Genomic DNA, 19,064 nt, shown 5'->3' with positions numbered 1-19,064 from the left:
CTAGATCCGGGCGGGGGATGGCTGCCGCCGCTAGATCCGGCCGCCTCGCCGCCGCCCCGCTCACCTCCTCTGCCTTGACAACGCACGCGACGACGGCGTCATCGTCGAGGGAGCTGAGCGACGACGTGCATGACGAGGACGACGACCAGGAGGAGGTTCCGCCCGCTCGCCGTCGCCCGCTTGCCACCGCTGCCTTGACGCCTCCGCCTCGCCACGCGCACGGAAGGGGCCGCCGCCGACGCCCGCTGTTGTCGGAGGAGGGGAGGAGGAGGAGGAGGTAGAGAATAGAGATAAGGTAGAGAGAGGGGGGAAGTGGTTGAGGGAGAATAAAAGGGGAAAAAGGAATAGAGAGGATGTCAAAAATTTGAAGTGGGTGAGAGGAAAAGGAGGGAGGTATTTTCCTGTGTGGTCCACTTAAAAAGCCCGCACACGAAAATCGATTTTTCCATGCGGTCCTCTTAAGTTGACCGCACGGGATAATGATAATTATCCAGTGCGTCGGATTAAGACGCCCTCATGGAAAAACGCATTTTCCTGTACGGGCGACAACCCGCCGCCGGTCCCCCTGTTTTCCCGTGCGGTTTCACTTATGAACCGCATGGAAACAAAATGGGGCGGCGTCCAGAAAAATATATCATGTAGTATATCTGTTTTGTTTCGGGAAAATATTATCCGTGACCAATGAGAGTATAATATAGGAAAAAAATTCCAATACATTTTGAGGAAGGCCTTAGTTTTTTTTTGTTACCGATGGAGTTGGTATTTGGAACGCATAAATTTCGTGTCACACCAAGCAGCAAATTAAAGGTTCAACTAGACTTGTCTGTTGTTTCTTAAATAAATAAAAACTGGACTTGTCTGTTTTCACACCCTGAGTCCCAAAACAGGACTGAGCCATGCATCCTCACTTGATATTTTATTGCAATTTGCCCGTAGTAAGTAGATGTCGATATCTTGTTAAGTTTGGAAGTTGGGTTTGGACCGCTGGTCCCATTAACGGCTAGCTAGGCCACCACGTACCAACTGTCAAGTCGATGGGGAGTATTAGAGAGCACCCAAATGGCCACATATGGACGCCTGGGTTGGTGAAGGCGGGACGCGCGTACGTGCGATCACATCGCCGGCGGACGACGCCGGAAGCATTCTGCGCATCGATCCACCTGCAGCAAGTGCATGCATGAGCACGCGAGGGTCAAATAAACGCAACAATATCGATCGATATCGAGCTGCATGCCGTTGATCATCAGTTGATCGAGTCCAATGGCGTCGGAGAGTCAGCTGTGGCGGCACAGTACTACGTACAGAGGCACGTGCCGAATTGAATCTACTTTTCTTAAAATATATAACCCATGTATTTATTTATTGATTAAAATTCAAGCATAATATGAGTACATGTACGTACAGTGCTTAGAGCACAGATCACTGGAAAACTATAGTTTTGCAAAGGAGCCCCTCAAAACTGGACAAATTACACTTTGGCATAACATGCATCTTGCATAAAAAAAGTTACTTAAAAAGAAAACGAATTAATAAAGCAATCGAGTCCTTCGTTCTCCTTTGACTGCCTTCAACGCCCACGGTGAAATCCTAGAGCTCGACTCCACTGGAGGATGCATCCAAATAAGCTGCATAGGATTAAGCCACCACACATTCCCCGTAGGGGGCCTCATATATACACATAGAGGTTCAGGTGATGATAAGTGTCAGGAAAATGAAAACCAAGAGTTCCCATCATCGACCACTCAGGACATCCTTGTCACCAATCCCTGAGCATGACCCTTATAGGCTGTGCTCGGAGCACATCGGCCCGAACACGACTGCTCGAGGCATATCCGCCCTCGCCCGTCCACCGCGGGCGGTACTCGGGGCACAGCCGACCTCCCTCCCCCCCTCCCCCCCTCCCTGGGTGAGGAGTGCTTGGGGAACCTCTCTCCTCGAGTGTTCAGCCCACGAGAAACACAAACGGGATGTCACGCCCCGAACTAGCCCCGAGCGGAACTAGCCCGTGACGCTCCAAATTAACATGTTAATCGATACTAGTCCCAGGAAACAGTGCTGGTATCACAGGAAGACAGTATATCACAGCAACAGAGGTCTATTTATTATAGAGTAGGAGTACAGTCATGTTGGGCTGCGGACAGATCTCGAGCTCACATCTGCATTACAAAAGGGGAAAACGGAAGCCAAGACTTGGGCCAAACATCACAGGCGCGACTTGGGAACTAGGCCGAAACCCTAAAACTCATCGTAGCCGACTTACTCCTGGAAGAACTCCTCGTCAGCGGGATCCACTTCATCTTCTTCAGCAACTGGGCGGGATTATTTATATAGAGCAAGGGTGAGTACAGGAGTACTCAGCAAGCCACGGGAATTAAGTGTTTAATGCAGGCTTCAAAGGAAAGGCTATTGTTTTTGCAATTGATTTTATTTAAACTCCTTTTTGAAACGACTAAGTGAGTGTTTCTCAAACGACCCGGATGAGGCAGTGCGTCTCGTCCGGTAGGAGTATGTGCAATGTATCAGTCTTTGAATTGATCAAGGTTGGCACCCGGCCAACAGCTTTCAAACGGCCACCCGGGCCTGGCTGATCCCATCAGCCGCCGATTTTCCAAACATCGAATCCATTCCACAGCAGCAATTTCACAAGTAGTAGTCAAACAAAACTACGCTAGGAATCACCTCACATCCGCCCATGACCATGGGCACGGCTGTTCGAACAGTTTAATAACCTCTGCAGAGGGGGGTACACTTTACCCACATGACGTTACTAGCCTTGGTCACCCAGCCCGTGCAGAACAGCCACGTCTGGTGACCTTGGGACTTTCATGACAAGGCATTTCGAAAGCCGACACAGGTTCACCATATGCCAACGAGAGGGGTCCCAGACCAACACCAGATTAGGTCCCAGACCATACTGTGCCAGGAAGCCCGGGGGTTCTCCCCGACACCACCCCGTTGAATTCACATGTCTCTTGGCATCAAGGCTCCCCCGATTAGCAATTTACTCAGCCAGGGGTGTCCCATTTCACCCATGTGGTCGCACTTGTCTTATGTTCGGATGAAATTCCAAGGAAACGGTCCTTAAGTGCAAGAGCAGGAAACCGTACACCCGGTACGTTCCCCGGTTCACGATTTTGGAAATTCATTTAGTTCGCAAGCACCGACCCAGGTGTCGGGTTTTCCAAGTCTTTTGTAAAACCCAAGTTTTACCCATCGTTGGATATTTTATATTTTGAGGGGGGGTGTTCTGATGCGCGTACCCGAAGGCCCGTGCATCAAAGCACAACAGTTGACAAAGGAAGTCTAAGTGTTCAATAATTCAAGGGGGGTAATTGCAGCAATTAGGATTGGGAGGGGGGGCCAGCAGGCTATCTCGCAAGCCGCGGCCGAATTACTTGTATAAAACCTATTCATGCAATATTTGCAGAAAAGAAATACTTAGATTTAAATTATAGGTGCAAGATGATCAAAGGTGACTTGCCTTGCTCGAGATCTTGAGCTTGATCCTCGAAATCCTCGCACTGCGGGTCTTCGGGCTCCGAAACTACACGTGAAATGGGACAACTCAACAAACGGCAAAAATAAAGCCCTATTATTGACCTCTAGGCGTGCCATTAGATAGATCTCGAGATTTAAGGAATTTTGGAAGTTGAACGGAGTCAAACGGGCTTACGGTTGGGAAGATATTGAATTTCTAATATTATTAGATTTTTGGTCCAAAGGAAAAGGATTTATTTAAATCCTTTTTGAAAAAAAAAAGAAAGAGGGAGGGAAATTAGACTTCGCGGGCGGCTCGGCCGAACTTAACGGGCTGGCCGGCCCGAGAAAGCGGCCCAAAGCGCGCGCGCGGGCAGGGAGGAGAGAGGGAGCCGGTGGGCCGGGTCCACCTTGCGTGGTCCCGGGTGGGACCCGCTCGTCGGCGGCATGGTTCACCGTGCGGAGGGAGCACGCGACGCGGCGCTAGGGTTTGGGCGCGGCGCTGCGCACGCGCGCGGCTTGCGGAGGACGCTGGTGCGGCGGGCCCACGCGCAGCCTCACGGCTCACCGTAGACCACGCGCACGGCGAGGGCAGAGGGGAGCGGCATACCGGGGTCGGCTTGACCCGGTCTTAGCCGAGCTGGCGCCGACGTGGCGCCTACGTGGCTGCCACGCGGGCCGGCGGGAGGTTGAAAAAGGCGCCGGCCGGAACGGACGGCGGACGGTGGCTGCGAACGACGGGGCGAACCATGGCGATACAGGCGAAAGCGAGCACACCGGGTGGTTGCACGAGATGAGGGGAGACGAGCCAACGGCTTGGATTCGGCGGAGGGGGCTCGATGGCGGCGGATTGCGGCGGCGGCAACCGGCGGCGAGGGAAGGGGGAAACGGCGACGGCGCGACAGGAGATCGATTCGGGCGAGCTAGAGCATCTACGCGACTCCGGGAATCCGTCCGTTGCGCCGGATTAGGAGGAAACGCAACGAGGGAGGCCGGCGACGAGAGGCGCTTCCGAGCTCGGGCGGCGACAGCGGCGAGCCTACTGCGAGCGGCGGCGCGGGCTGGGGCGGCGCCAACTAGCTACTGGGGTACTACTCGATCGGCTACTCAAAGCTAAGGGGAAGAGATGGAGCGAGGAGGGAGAACGGAGGGATGCACTACCGAGACGAGGCGGGGCGCTGTGACGAGATGCCGACGGCACGGGAGTGATCTCTCTGGCCTCGGGCCGGGGAAGAGGAAGAAGACGAGCTCCCGAAGTCTCCTTCCGCGTCCACGAACGCGCCGGCTCCTCCGTGGCAACGAAAGGCGGCGGCGAACAGAGCACGGGAGGCGGCGACAATGGAGTGGAGACGATGGGACAAACGAGAGGAGAAGGGAGGGAGGGTGCCTGGGCTTTATAGGATGGCGATGTCGGTTTGGGAACCGACCTAGGGCTGTCAAGGGAGAGGGCTAGCGCTCGGTGGTCGCGGCCAAAACGGCGACAGGGGGGGAGTATGGCGCTGGCGGGAGAGAAAAGGGAAAAAGGAGGAGGGAAAGGGGGCTTGCCCCTTGCCACTTTGGGAAAAGGAGGAGGGAGAGGGGGCGACGCGGCAAAGGGAGGAGGAGCTCTGTCTCCGTCCCTTGGAGGTTAGCGCGCAGAGTGGCGGGGCCGGGTTGTGACGACGGCGATGACGGCGGGGCGGTGTGGAGCGGAGCGGCGACACGGGCGGCAGGCGCGGGCAGGCGTGGAAGGCGCTGACGGCGGCGGCGACCAGGCGGTCGGCCACCACGACGTGCGTGCGCGGGACGCAACGGGCGGCGCGGGCGGAGGGTGCTCGGCTCGGCGCGGCTCACGCGCACGCGCGCGCGGCGCACGGGCAGAGCGGGGGAGAGAGGGAGAGAGAGAGAGAGAGGGAGGGAGGGAGAGAGAGAGGGGAGGAGGGATAGAGAGATGGGCCGAGAGGGATTCGGCCCATCGAACCTGAGGGAGGCAAAATAGACTTTTGCGGAGGAAATGAATTGGGAAGGATTTGGATTCGGGATTTGAATTTGACGATAGATCGGGGATTTGAGATCCGGAATGGCACGGAGACTGACTGCAAGCGAAGAAACAATTTTCGCAATTAGGGTTTTTAGAATTTAGATTTTCCAGCTAGGCGCCACGACGAAACGGGCGCTACACGAGACATACAAAATCTACATCTTCATATCTACATTAATTTTCAAGGTTTCAAGAGGAGAGTTGAGACCAACAAGATCTATATCTTCAGTGTGTTGAAGATACAGCATATCCTTCAAGCAATGTTCACGAGGAAATCCTTTGTCATCGACTTCTTCAAGAAGCTTGTCCAAACCAATAAGTAAACCTATGATCAGCAATGGGAGCGATCATGGGTGCCTTGGGTTGGGCAGCCAAGGCACGCGGCGTGCTCCGGGCGCACAGCTGCCCCGAGTACGGTGACCACCGAGGAACAAGGCACAAGCATCTGGGGGCCCCGGGCCCGGGCTAAGGCCCAAACATGCCTTTTGTCTCAGGCTCTTCTCGGAAAACGTGAAGCCATATTCTTTCACTACAAGGGAACGCGAAGCTACCACGTGTCAAAAACACTCGGTAATACGGCAAAAGGTACTCAGAATTCAAACATGCTTCCAAAGCATAAAAGAACATGGTCATTGGTTAGACTTTTTTTGGATAATGGATTTTCATAAATCCGGCCTCTATATCCATGAAGGATATACATAGCCAAAGGGATACAAGAGCACTTAGACTCACATCTCAATAAGGAGGATAACACACAACCAAAAAAGAAAAGAAAAACAAAACGACCTCGACACACCACTGCTTCTCTGCATCCTGACATACTCTCCTGAAACGGCCAGATTTGATGAGTGGAATTCGTCTAGACGCCGCCGCCCCTAGTACGTCGTCGCTGCGAACTTCCAATGATGCCATCTTCATCCATTTCAGGTGAGCTGACGCCACGCGCCGCCAGTTAGCCCACTTTCATCCATCGTCAATCGTCGGAACTAGCCGACGGGATCGACTTCCACTTTGCCGAATCCTAGGCCTCCACACCTAAAATGTTGCAGGCGTCGACATGGATGCTCTTCCACCTTCTAGACTCTCAGCTCGCCACTGCCCCTAGGGCTGCCGCCACTGAAGGGGTCGACCTCCAATTGCTCCTTACCGAGGGCCTTGCACCGATGCTCAGGTCGCCGTCATTTCAGGCCGCCGCTGCCCTACGGCAGCCACCGCCACCGGTGTCGACCTCCGTCTGCTCCTCGCCGAGGGCCTTGCGCCCGCTGCTACCACTAGGGCCGCCAGCGCCGACGGGAGTCGCCGCCATACCGGGCCGACGCAGACCCTAGGGCCGCTGCTGCCACCCTAGGTCATTGGTTAGACTGGACTATATATATGTTCTTCTTGGAACCAAACATCGTAGACAAATTTCAGCGAAATCTGCTGTTTCCACAAAAGAATAATCAAAGAATTGCTATATGTATAATTTTGCTAAGAATCTAGAAAATAAAATCAAAGAATAAACAGACTCCAGACGTACTTGCACATCTCCCTAGCTAGCTACTCCCTGGAGCTGTGACGTTTTCTAGTACAACAAATAAATTTAGATATGACTATGTCTAAATTTATTATACTAGAAAATGCCATATCCTATCTTAGATTGGTTTTTATGGGATGGAGGGAATACACCACACAGACATGTCCGATCTCATGCTGACTGGCCACCGCCCTTCCGCAGCGCGCCCTCCACGACTCGCCGTAGACGCTCGCCGTCGCAGGGCACCCGCAGCACGCCCGGCTGGCCGTACCCGTACTGCTGCACCGCCATGTCCAGAAGCTCCGCGATGCACGGGTCCCCGAGTAGACTAACCGGCACCAGCACGCGCTCCCCGTCGCCGCTGCCGGCGACTATCGGTACGTACCCTCTCGGAAAGACATTGCATTCGTCGTTGTCGTCGCCGCCGTGGCGCGGCGAGGCGCCGGCGGGTGACACGCCGCCACTGCTGCTGCTCTTCCTCCTCCACATCATGATGATCTCGATTTTGGCCAAGTTAATTGGTTAGATTGCCTGCAGGATCGATCGGAGGTGCCGGAGTTTGGAGCCGGGCTGTCAGCGGTGCCTGGCCGGAGCGCGTTGAGGAGAGACGAGCGAGGATTGTGGCGGCAAATTTATAGGGATCGGCAAGGACGGTTCTTCCGTGGTGATTAGCGCACGTGCGTCTGACATGGATTAGCGCACTGCGCACGTGCATATTGACATTTATGGTGGTCTTCCATGGCGACGATGGAGAGACTAGACTTTGAACCCCGTTGAATGTCCATATGCATGCATCATCCGCCAGGGATTAATTTCTGAGATGCCTAAGAGACGTCCAACGACTTGGATATATATATTCCTTAGATGCCTCAATATATACTTCGCCATCGGATGGGATCTGTCCGTTTGTGTACTATGTATGGCACAAGGTTTTCTTCATCTTGTTTGAAACATAAGGCTTGCATGTATACTTTATTGGGTCATTTTCTTATTTGCCCTTGTTTATTGCATAGTCTCTGTTGAAATACACCATACAATATGTTTCACTACTGTATCTGTTTCCAACGTGTTTATATATACTTTCTCCATCCCAAGTTGATCATCACCTAAGCTTGTTGAGGTTTTCTTAAAATGACATCATATAACAAAGTGTTTCTTTGTTTATTTGTACAAAGAGTATATGCGCATTTAAAGTATGAATTAATTTCTGTTAGACAAGAAGTGACGGAGTACCTTGATTGATGATAATTAATTTATGTTGGACACCAAGATGTTTTCATGTTTTTGGTCTTGATGCCTTTTCCTTAAAGGATGACCAAACTAGGATGAAGGGAGTAGGTAGCAAACTTTGCTTATCTCTCTTGATTTCATGCCCTCCTTAATATTTACGACAACTCAAAATTAAGTTACAACATAAAAATAGAGGGAGTATACTATATTGCATCAACAACTTTTAATCAACGAAAAACACCTTTGCTTTCTATGAGTCGGGTGAAACTTCTCTAAATTTAAGTCGACTTATGAATTTTGTTGGATCAAAATCCAATGACCTGCCCGTTGTCCTCCACCTTTACAAGAGGGAGGCAGGAGGAGAGGAGAGTGATGGAGATGGCAGACTGACCAACGATAGTGATGGCAAGACTCAGTGACGGTGACCCCTTAACTCTGGCTGAGGACCTACGGATTAGGGTTCTGGGTTAGAGAGTGGAGACGGTAAGAGGGGGTAGGAACAGACGAGGGTGGTTTTAGAGGGATCGCCAGGATGGTGAAGATTGGCGATAGGGTGGTTGATACGGATGGGTTGTGAGACGTCTATTGCAATGCCGAAGCTGCGAGGATGGAGAAGGACGACAAGCCTGCGTTGATGATGGGGGTATCTTAGCAGTGTGATCCACCGAAAATAGAGAAAACCAATGGGACAGGGGTACCTCACCACCACTTGGTATCGGGACGATAAGAATCCAGGTGTCGAATGAGGCTAATATAGTGGGGCTAGACGGCATTGTTGGTGATTTCCGCTCTTATAAAGTCATACCATGTTAGTTTTGTCTTTAGATGATTAATCTATATTACAATCTTTTTTTCCTTCTCTAATTGAGCCACATCATCTTAGTTTTGCTTTAAACGATCAATCCATATATGACTTACATTGTTGAAAACCGCATCACTTTAATTGTTTATGGTTTTTTTTCAATAATCGATCAGACATGAAAATTATACAAAATATAGCTATCTTACATGCTATTTCTACTAATATCACATAAAACTCCCGTAGCAATACACGGGTTTCATTTATTATACAGTAGAAACAAATCTCGCGCCCCTAGTGGCCTGCTTGAAATGCATATAAATTTCGTCTCACCGCGCGCAAGCACGCACCACAGATTCAGCTAGACTTTTCAGTTGTTTCACACCCCGGCTTCTCAAGTAGCCGCATATATACAGCATCGCCACGTTCATCGTTTGCAATTTGCTTTTCGGTTCGTAGTACAGTAGCCTGCAGCCGACAAGATGTCAGTATCTTGTTAGTTTTGAGCTCCCGTTTGATGTTTTGGACCGGCCCAACGGTTGGGCCACCACCAACTTCCAAGTTGCTGGAGACTTTTAGTAGGAACTAGGAAGGAAACGAGCATACGGTTGCCGAGTCAAACCGCAACGCGATCCTATATGGAGTACGTACAGAGTCCGAGGCGATGAAGAACCAGCCCGTCGTTTTCGTACGATGATTTTGGGCTAGGAAACTACTCCTGGAGAACGTTTGGGCCGTAGCCCACTCCACTGGCCGGTTGGCCCGTCTCCATGTCTGGGCCTGCCTTTGAACTGTTCTAAGCGCGACTGCTTGTGTTGTGAGTAGTGTGATCGAAAAGCACCGGTGCCGTGAAACCCAAAGTGGATGGAAAGGAATGTATTTTCTGTACCTGCCCTTTATTTTTTAATAGATGACGTTGTCGACTATTTAACATATATTTAGTCACCCATCTTATTTAAAAAATATATGTAAATATATAAGATATAAAACATATTTATAGTATTTTAAATGATAAAACATCTCACAACAAAATAAATTATAATTATGTAAAAAAATGAATAAGACGAGTGATAAAAAACAGTGTCATTTATTAAAAACGAAGGTAGTATTTCTCGGTAGCTGACTAGTACGCTAAGATGCGTTGGCGGCCGGAACCAGGAAATCAGAGAGCAGGGGCTGAACTAGCTTGTTCATCATGCTTCTTTTAAATTTTTACAATAAGTTTTTATAGAATCTATTATACTAAAAGTTCATTAAATTTCTTACAAACGCTATCAAGCTATCAAGTTGCCATGAGGCGGTTTAGTGTTATATTAAATTTATTTAATTAGTATGTATGAAATTTTATCTAGATACTCAACTTTTAAACAATAATAATGAATTGCAGTGACAATAGGAAAGTTTATATGTAATCGGAACAAAGTGATTTCTTTTTTAATCTAGAAGACATTATCTATGGTTTATTTTAGGGTGTAGAAATAGTGAGATGTGACCTTTTTAATTATTATTTTTATAAAACAATAAATAAGATGCCCGCGCATTTGTGCGGGCTTTCTTTCTAATTTATACTTTAATAGTAGTAGTGTTGAATGAAACCAAGTATCATTGTACTAGCTACTCCTTTAATTTGACGTCAAAAATAAGCTGATTTCTAATATTTCACTTTTATTTATCTTACCTATACTCTCGAAGAAATAGTATCCTTTCATTACTCATTGACTACATACGTATCTCCTAATAATACTACTTTCTTATTAATAAGATAATTTATTTTTTTTCTCGCTACTATTTTTTTCTTAGGATGGCTATAAATGGCTATTCTGAGATATAGGCAGTGGCAGAATCAGAATTCTTCTAATCCTAGACTCAACTAATGTAATTTAGTACGTAACTTGGCTATTAATTCTCTATTTTTTGAAGTTTTAAAGTATAATTCTAATGGATATTTAGATTCAGGAGTAGCGTTGTAGCTCTAGCTGTTCTACTCCTGTCTTCGCCCTGGGACAGAGAGAGTGTATACTCCCTCCGTACTCGTAAAGGAAGTCGTTTAGGACAATGTTTAAGTCAAACTTTGAGAATATAAATCATGAATAACTCTCAAGTTGTTGAGCTTAAAAATGTAAAAATTATATGAATAGATTTGTCTTGAAAAATACTTTTATAAAAATATACATATATCACTTTTCAATAAATATTTTTATAGAAACAACAAGTCAAAGTTGTATTTTGAAGACCGTGTCGATGTCTTAAACGATTTCCTTTATGACTACGGAGGGAATATATATTAGGCGGGCGTGAGTTAATTATAGATTGATTGGGCCCCGCACTGCCTTTTTTTGGTTGATCCCCGTGCTATGAACACAACCTAAAGTAGCTGATAGCACTGTAGAAGTTGCTACACGATGTCATCCCGTTATGGGTCGGGTACAATAATATTACACTGATATATATATAGGCAACGAGAGAGCGAGAAGATCGATCACTCGCTAGCTTTTAAGCTAGCCGGCTCAATCTACACGCACGTACGCATGTGACCCTTCCAGGAACGAGAGACTAGGGCCATATATATATAGTATTATTAGTACCATGAAGGCATGAATGATCGAGCAAACTTAACCATGGGCCGGCAGCCGGTGATCACGATTTGGTTGCATGCATATGCGCCAGTGACGTCACGTCCGTACGTACACACCAACAATCAACAATCATGTAGGCTAAAACGTAACTGCTCGGTTTAGAAGAATATATATATATATATATATATATATATATCGTGAGGGTCTATTTCTAGACTTTTGCATATAAAATAAAATTAGGTGTGTTATATGCATGGTCCTCCTGCTAAACAAATTGACCTCCGTGAATATGCATATGCATGGACAACCAAACCAACTACTCCGTATCTTGCAATTACTAAACCAACTGCAAAATGACACCTGAACCGACGTATGTAATGCATAGTCTAAACTAATTAAGCTGGAACAAAATATATTTTACTACAATGTATTTATTGTACTTCGTGTCTCAGTTACGAAGTGAGGGTATAACTTAACTATTTACTGTTTATTAGGTTTGTGGGGAAACCAGAACCTATCCAAATTTAAATCGTAGACTCGATATGAGTGTTCACATTTATGGCTAATTATTTATTCATTGTAAACGGCGTATATATTAACAACGATACATCCGTGATGACTTCTGTATTCTTAATACGTACTTCCTCCGGGTTAATAATATTTGTCGTTTTGGACAAGGACAATGTCTTATAAAACTAAATTTGACCACTATTTTTATTATAATATGAATAAAAGTGTTACAAATATATGATTTTGTTGAAGTATTTTCTAAACTAATCTATACATATTGTCACCATATTTCAAAGATAAATATTTTAGAAATTATTTATAATTAAAGATTTTAAAGTTTGAACTCACACTTGTCCAAAACAACAAGTATTATCAGTCCGGCAGGAGTACTCAGTCTTTCAGAGTTGCTCACAGGAGTAAGTATATGTACGTTGTGAGCGTTTACATTTATATTGTGTTCTAGAGAAAAAAAGTCAACTTGATTAATAAGTTCACAAATATACTCCTTTAATTAAAACAAAGGGTCAATCTCGTTGACCCTTACAGGGTAATAAGCATGTAGTATATGTCATTTTTTATGCGTGTAGCCTCGAGTCTCAACGAGATCAAAAGGCAGAGACACTCTTATATGGTCGGCCATCACAAGCATATGCACACGTACCACACGGCACACGCATTTCTTTAGGGGCCAATAATGGCAATAAAGCAGCGGCGTGCCGGCCACATTGCATGTATGCGCCGAGCCACTTTGCGAAGACCTCAATTGTTTAACGGAGTTGCTAGAAATATGGCGCCATATGTTAGAGTTGATTTTTTTTAGCCACTTACATAGTAGTTACACCTCATTTACATCCCACTTACATATATAATTAGTATGTAATTTTCGAATTTACATATGTAATTTTAGTACTTACATATGTAATTTTAAGACTTACATTGTAAATACATTAAAATTACATATGTAATTTAGGGACTTACAATGTAAATACATGCCGACTATTTTTTGATAAAAAATATGGCACCATAAATATAGCTACACCCTTGTTTAATTGATACTTCATTATTTTCTCTTTTTTTCTTCATACCGTACCACCTGTTAGAGGAGCTTTAGATTCTGAGAAACAGCTGTTTGGTAGCCAGCTTCTGAGAATCTGGAAAAGCTCTGAAACCCAGCTTCTCCAGCTTCTAGCTTTTTAGTTCATTTTTCAGAATCTGTAACTACAGATTCTCAAAAGTTGTAGACTGTTTGGGGCAGCTTCTAGCAGAAGCAGCTTTTGGGAAAAGCTGCAGCTGGGACAATCTCCCCCAAACAGGGCCTAGTACCACATACTACTACTGTACTTCGCTCCCTCTGTATCTGTTTCATATTATATATCGTTTGACTTTTTTCTTAGTTAAATTTTTTAAAGTTTGATCAAATTTGTAGCAAAATATAGTAACATTTGCAATACAAAATAAAACATTTGCAATACAAAATAAACTTTGTACCAAAATATTTTTAATGTTAAATTTAATGAAACTAATTTGGTGTCGTAGTTAGTGTTAATTTTTTTCTTTAAACTTGATCAAAGCTATAGAACTTTGACTAACAAAAATATCAAACGAATTATAATATGAAACGGAGGAAGTACAATTTATCCATATAAGGTAGTATGTTCCTAAGTATTCTCAACTTAATAGGTTTCCTAAACTACTAAACAATATATTTTTTTAAAAAAATATAAGATTTGCTTTTAAAGATTATATTAATCTATTTTCAAGTTGTTTAAGCTAATATTTAATTAATTTTATATTAGTATATTGCTTTGTTTTGCGTGCCAAAAACCTAAGGGACTGTTCAGCTGCTATGTTTATCAGTTGTGCTACTGTAGCTGTATAAAGAAAACACTGTGGTTGTTGGCTGCAACACAGTAGAAATAAGGGCAGCAGAACAGAGCCTAAATATACTATATTAATGTAGTACTCCCTCCATTCTAAAATATAGCAACCTGATGGGACACATCCTAGTACAACGAATCTATGCATATCCTGTCTAGATTCGTTGTACTAGTATGTGTCTCATCCAGAACAAAGTTGTTATATTTTGAAACGGAGGGGTAGCGTATATCGTCGTGGATTGATATGCGCACCTACGTGTACGTACACTGATCGATGGACGAACTGACCGGATCGTGCGGTCCACCTGATCGATCAACGCTCGATCGACCGATCCACGTACGCGCGCCATGAGATTTGCCAGCGTACTCGCGCGACGGAGTAGTCATCAGTACGTAGAAGTACTAGCAAAGTGATAGCTTGATCCTTAACACACGATCCGGCCCTGTCCCCCACTCCTCTCCTGGCGTGCCTGTGCGTTACCACGCTTTGTATACGTACCAAAGTGCCAAATCAAAAGGTAGTAGACGCCACTGCACTGCACGGCCACGGTATGGCATATGCAGGTGCATATATGCGTTGGACGACACAGCCACGTACACTGCTAGAAATCTCATTTTCGGCGTAATAGGGGATAAATTTTCGCAGGCGGGCATGTAATTCGGAGCCAAAACCCCACCGGCAAAAATGGTACCCGGGGTGGAGGGGGCGGTCCGCCTGCGAAGATTGATCTTTACAGGCGGTGCATATAAGCGTCGCCTGCGAAGATCGATCTTCGCAAGCGGCAGACGTCGTGCGCCTGCAAAGATCAATCTTCGCAGGCGACGCTTATATGGCACGCCTACAAAGATCAATCTTCGCAGGCGACGCTTATATGGCCCGCCTGCAAAGATGCCCCTATATAGTCTTCTTCCTCCCCGAGCCCTGTTCATTCTCCCCGACGTTTCTCTCTCCTAAAGTGACTTAAATATAGGGGGGGAGGTTTTGAACTTCAAATCTTCGGGGGATTTTTCTACGGTACTTAGATCTACTCATTTCCACACTAGGTATGCATTTTTTTAAGCTTTTAGACCTTAATTTGTGATGGATTTATGCATCCAAAATTTTGAAGGAAGAGAGCTCCATGTTTTTTAATTTTATTTCTTGCCATATGTTTATGTTAGATGTATGTGTAATACTTGATGCCTCTTGTTGTAGTGGTTTAATGTGGTAACATAAATTCTCGTTTTTTTAATTTTTTGCTATCATATCCACCACCTAGTTCTAGATCAGATCTAGCTCTTGTCATGTATAGAGAGAGAAAAAAATTTTAAATGTCTATTTATTCAGTGCAATCAAAAAATAGTTATAGTATTTTGTAATATGCCGATGGATTGATTTTGTTAGATTTTCCTAATGTGCTAATTTGGCATGTCTGTGTAAGAAAAATGAAATAAACTATGATTTTTTATTACTTTACACTTAACCTTTAGTTAATTAGTTTTGAATAGTTATAAGTTTTTTCAATAAACCCTACAAATTTGGTATTAATTGTGCAAATATTTTACGTGTAATTTTTTAGAGATATGGAAAGTTGGGAATGGATATATCATTGGCCGAGGTTTTTGTCTCCATATAGAAACGAAGTGGCTAAATTTATTGGTATTGCCAAGGTTCACGCTGAGAAGAACAATATGAGGAAGATGATTTGTCCGTGTGCTGACTGTAAGAATGAAATAGCCTGGGACTTTGACGATGCTTTTAAAGTGAAGGAGCACTTAGTAACTCGTGGATTTATGGACAAGTATGAAATATGGACACATAATGGCGAAGAACAAGTGGACGAGCCTGAAAATGTAGTTCCGACACAAGTTGAAGACATGGTGCATGACGATGGTTCTGTTGAGGACAAAATCGACCTAGAGGAAATGTTACGTCATGCAGAACCCGAGGTGCTGATGGGGTCGGCCAGAGGGCTAAATAACTTTCAAGCTTTACAGAAGGCAGCAAAGGAAGTTTTGTACGATGAGTCGAAGGGCTGTGACAGTGATTTCACAACACTCCGGTCAGTTCTTGAACTTATGAGGTTAAAGACGAGACATGGATGGTCTGATACCAGTTTCGACAGTCTTTTAGAACTCCTGCAGAAAATGCTACCGAGGCCTAACTCACTACCATCCAACACATATCAAGCAAAGAAACTCATATGCCCCCTTTCACTTGGTGTGGAAAAGATTGATGCGTGCGTAAATCACTGCATACTGTACAAGAAAGAGTACGTTTCTTTGGATGAATGTCCAACATGCGGTGCAAGCCGGTACAAGTCGAATAGCAATACTAGCCTAGAACCCTCTGAAGCAACTGAGGGACGACAGAGAAAAATCCCGCAGCTTGTGATGTGGTACCTTCCTGTGAAAGACCGCATTACACGAATATACTCAAACCCGCGAGATGCGAAACTAATGCGCTGGCATAAAGAAGGACGCAAGAAGGATGGGATGATTCGACACCCGGCAGATGCTCGTCAATGGATAAACTTTGATGCGCAGTATAGAGAATTTGCTAAAGACCCACGAAACATTAGATTTGCCCTGAGTACTGATGGAGTTAATCCTTTTGGAGACATGAGCAGTTCACATAGTACTTGGCCAGTGCTTCTCGCCATGTATAATCTTCCTACCTGGCTTTGTCAAAAGCGAAAATATGTACTACTCTGTATCCTCATACAGGGACCCCGTCAACCTGGTATTGATATAGACGTATTTCTTGAACCATTGTTGGAAGATATGGCCGATTTATGGAAAGAGGGATTGAAAGTGTGGGACGAGTACTTAAGGGAATACTTCACAGTGAAGGCAATCATCTTCGTGACCATTAACGATTATCCAGCAATGTTTTCAGTTTCAGGTCAAATTAAAGGTAAAACAGGATGTGTGATCTGCTTGAATGGAACGTACTATAGGTATCTCCCGGGTTCCAACAAGCTTGTGTACATGCGGCACCGGCAGTTCCTACGCACAAATCACAAGTACCGTAAGATGAAGGCGGAGTTCGATGGTACTGAAGAGACTGATCCTGCACCAAAACCTACATCGGGAGAAAATGTGTGTGCAATGACAGAGAAAATTGTTTGCGAGTTTGGAAAAATGACTAAGAAACCATCAAAGGGGACAAAGCGCAAGAAACCCGAGAAGAATACAAAGGGAGGGGATAGTAAGAAGCAAGATGACAGTTCGAAGCCAGATGATAAACTCCCTCCCCCATTCAAGAAGCATTCCATATTTTTTAAGTACCTCCCGTACTGGAAAGATCTGGAGGTTCGGCATGCCATAGACGTCATGCATCTAGAGAAGAATGTGTTTGACAACATAGTTGGAACATTATTGGACATGCCGAAGAAGACTAAAGATGGTCTGCAATCAAGGATGGACCTAGTCGAGATGGGAATCAGGGAAGAGTTACACCCTCAAGAAGGAGAAAAGAATGGCAAAGTATATCTTCCACCAGACTGTTTCACACTGACACCTGAGGAGAAGAAGTCATTTTGTAACTCACTCCGTAATGTCAGAGTGCCCATAGGTTTCTCATCAAACATCAGTCGACTAGTTTCAATGAAAGATTTGTCGGTATCTGGTTATAATTCACACGAATGCCATGTCTTGCTCACTTTGTTTCTTGCAATTGCAATAAGAGCCATAAAACCGGAGCATTTAAAGGTTGCTATCACAAGGTTGTGCTACTTTTTCAACGCAGTGTCACAGAAGGTCATTAGTCTCGAAGAGTTAGGAAATCTCCGTACATTCGCACATGAGACCCAGTGCCAACTTGAGATGTGTTTCCCTCCATCATTTTTTGATATGATGGAGCACCTCATTGTTCACATTGTGCCGCAGATGGTTGCGTTTGGCCCATTGTACCTCCATCAAATGTGGTCATACGAGCGTTACATGGCTGTTCTGAAGGGTTACGTCCGAAATCGTGCACATCCAGAGGGATCAATGGTTGAGGGTTATAGTACTGAAGAGGTTGTCGAGTGCTGTATTGATTATCTCAAGGATGGATATGCAAGTACCTGTGCCCCGACATGAGGGCAGATTGAGTGGCAGGGGAACGATAGGAAAGAAGAGATTCGTCACCCATGATCACAAATCATTCCAAGAAGCTCACTTCAGCGTGCTTCATCAGTTTGCTATCGTCGAGCCATACATCGATCAACATATCGAACTAATCCGAGCTAACAATAAGGGTCGCTCCACCGAGTGGATAATGAAAGAACACAAGCGTCTCTTCATAGATTGGTTGCGAGACCTAGACTTACCTGAGGGAGAAACTACCGATTAAATAACTATGAAGCGGTTGGCTTGTGGTCCATCAACTACAGTAAATTCTTGGCAGGGATATGACATTAATGGATTTTCGTTTAGCACAAGAGCCCGAGATAATAAGACCTGTACGCAAAACAGCGGTGTCCGTGTGGAGGCAATTGATGAAGCCGGGGAAAAACAATCATACTTCGGGTTTATTGAAGAAATATGGGAAATTGACTATGGGCACACAATGCAATTCCCCATATTTAAGTGCCAGTGGGTAAAATACCCGAACGGGGTAAATGTTGATAAGTTCGGTCTTACTGTTGTTGACCTTGCGAGAGTGGGTCACAAGGATGATCCTTGGGTACTCTCCAATCGCGTGGCACAAGTGTTTTATGTGAAAGACCCTTCAAATTTGAAGAAAGATATAGTGCTACCAGGGAAACAAAAGATATTGGGAGTGGATGGGGTTGAAGATGTCGAAGATTACAACCAATACGATAGTATGCCACTTTATAGTCAGTTTGTACAGAAGATTAAGAATGTCAAGACATCTACTCAGAAGACCGTGAAGCCTTACATGCGCACGGACGGTGTGGGCAAAAATGTTAAAGGGTAATGATTGTATGTAAGGTGATGTGTGATCGTATCGCAAATTGACGAACAATTGTACTCAACATTTTGCATATTAATTTCTAAGTACTAATTTTTATGTGCAATTACCATTTGAATTGTGAAAATTTAGTTAAAAAAAATTTAAAGTTAGTAATAT

Source organism: Oryza sativa, chromosome 3 (assembly GCF_034140825.1).
Source record: "Oryza sativa Japonica Group chromosome 3, ASM3414082v1".
NCBI classification, from domain to species: domain Eukaryota; kingdom Viridiplantae; phylum Streptophyta; class Magnoliopsida; order Poales; family Poaceae; genus Oryza; species Oryza sativa.
This window is presented reverse-complemented; position numbering follows the sequence as displayed.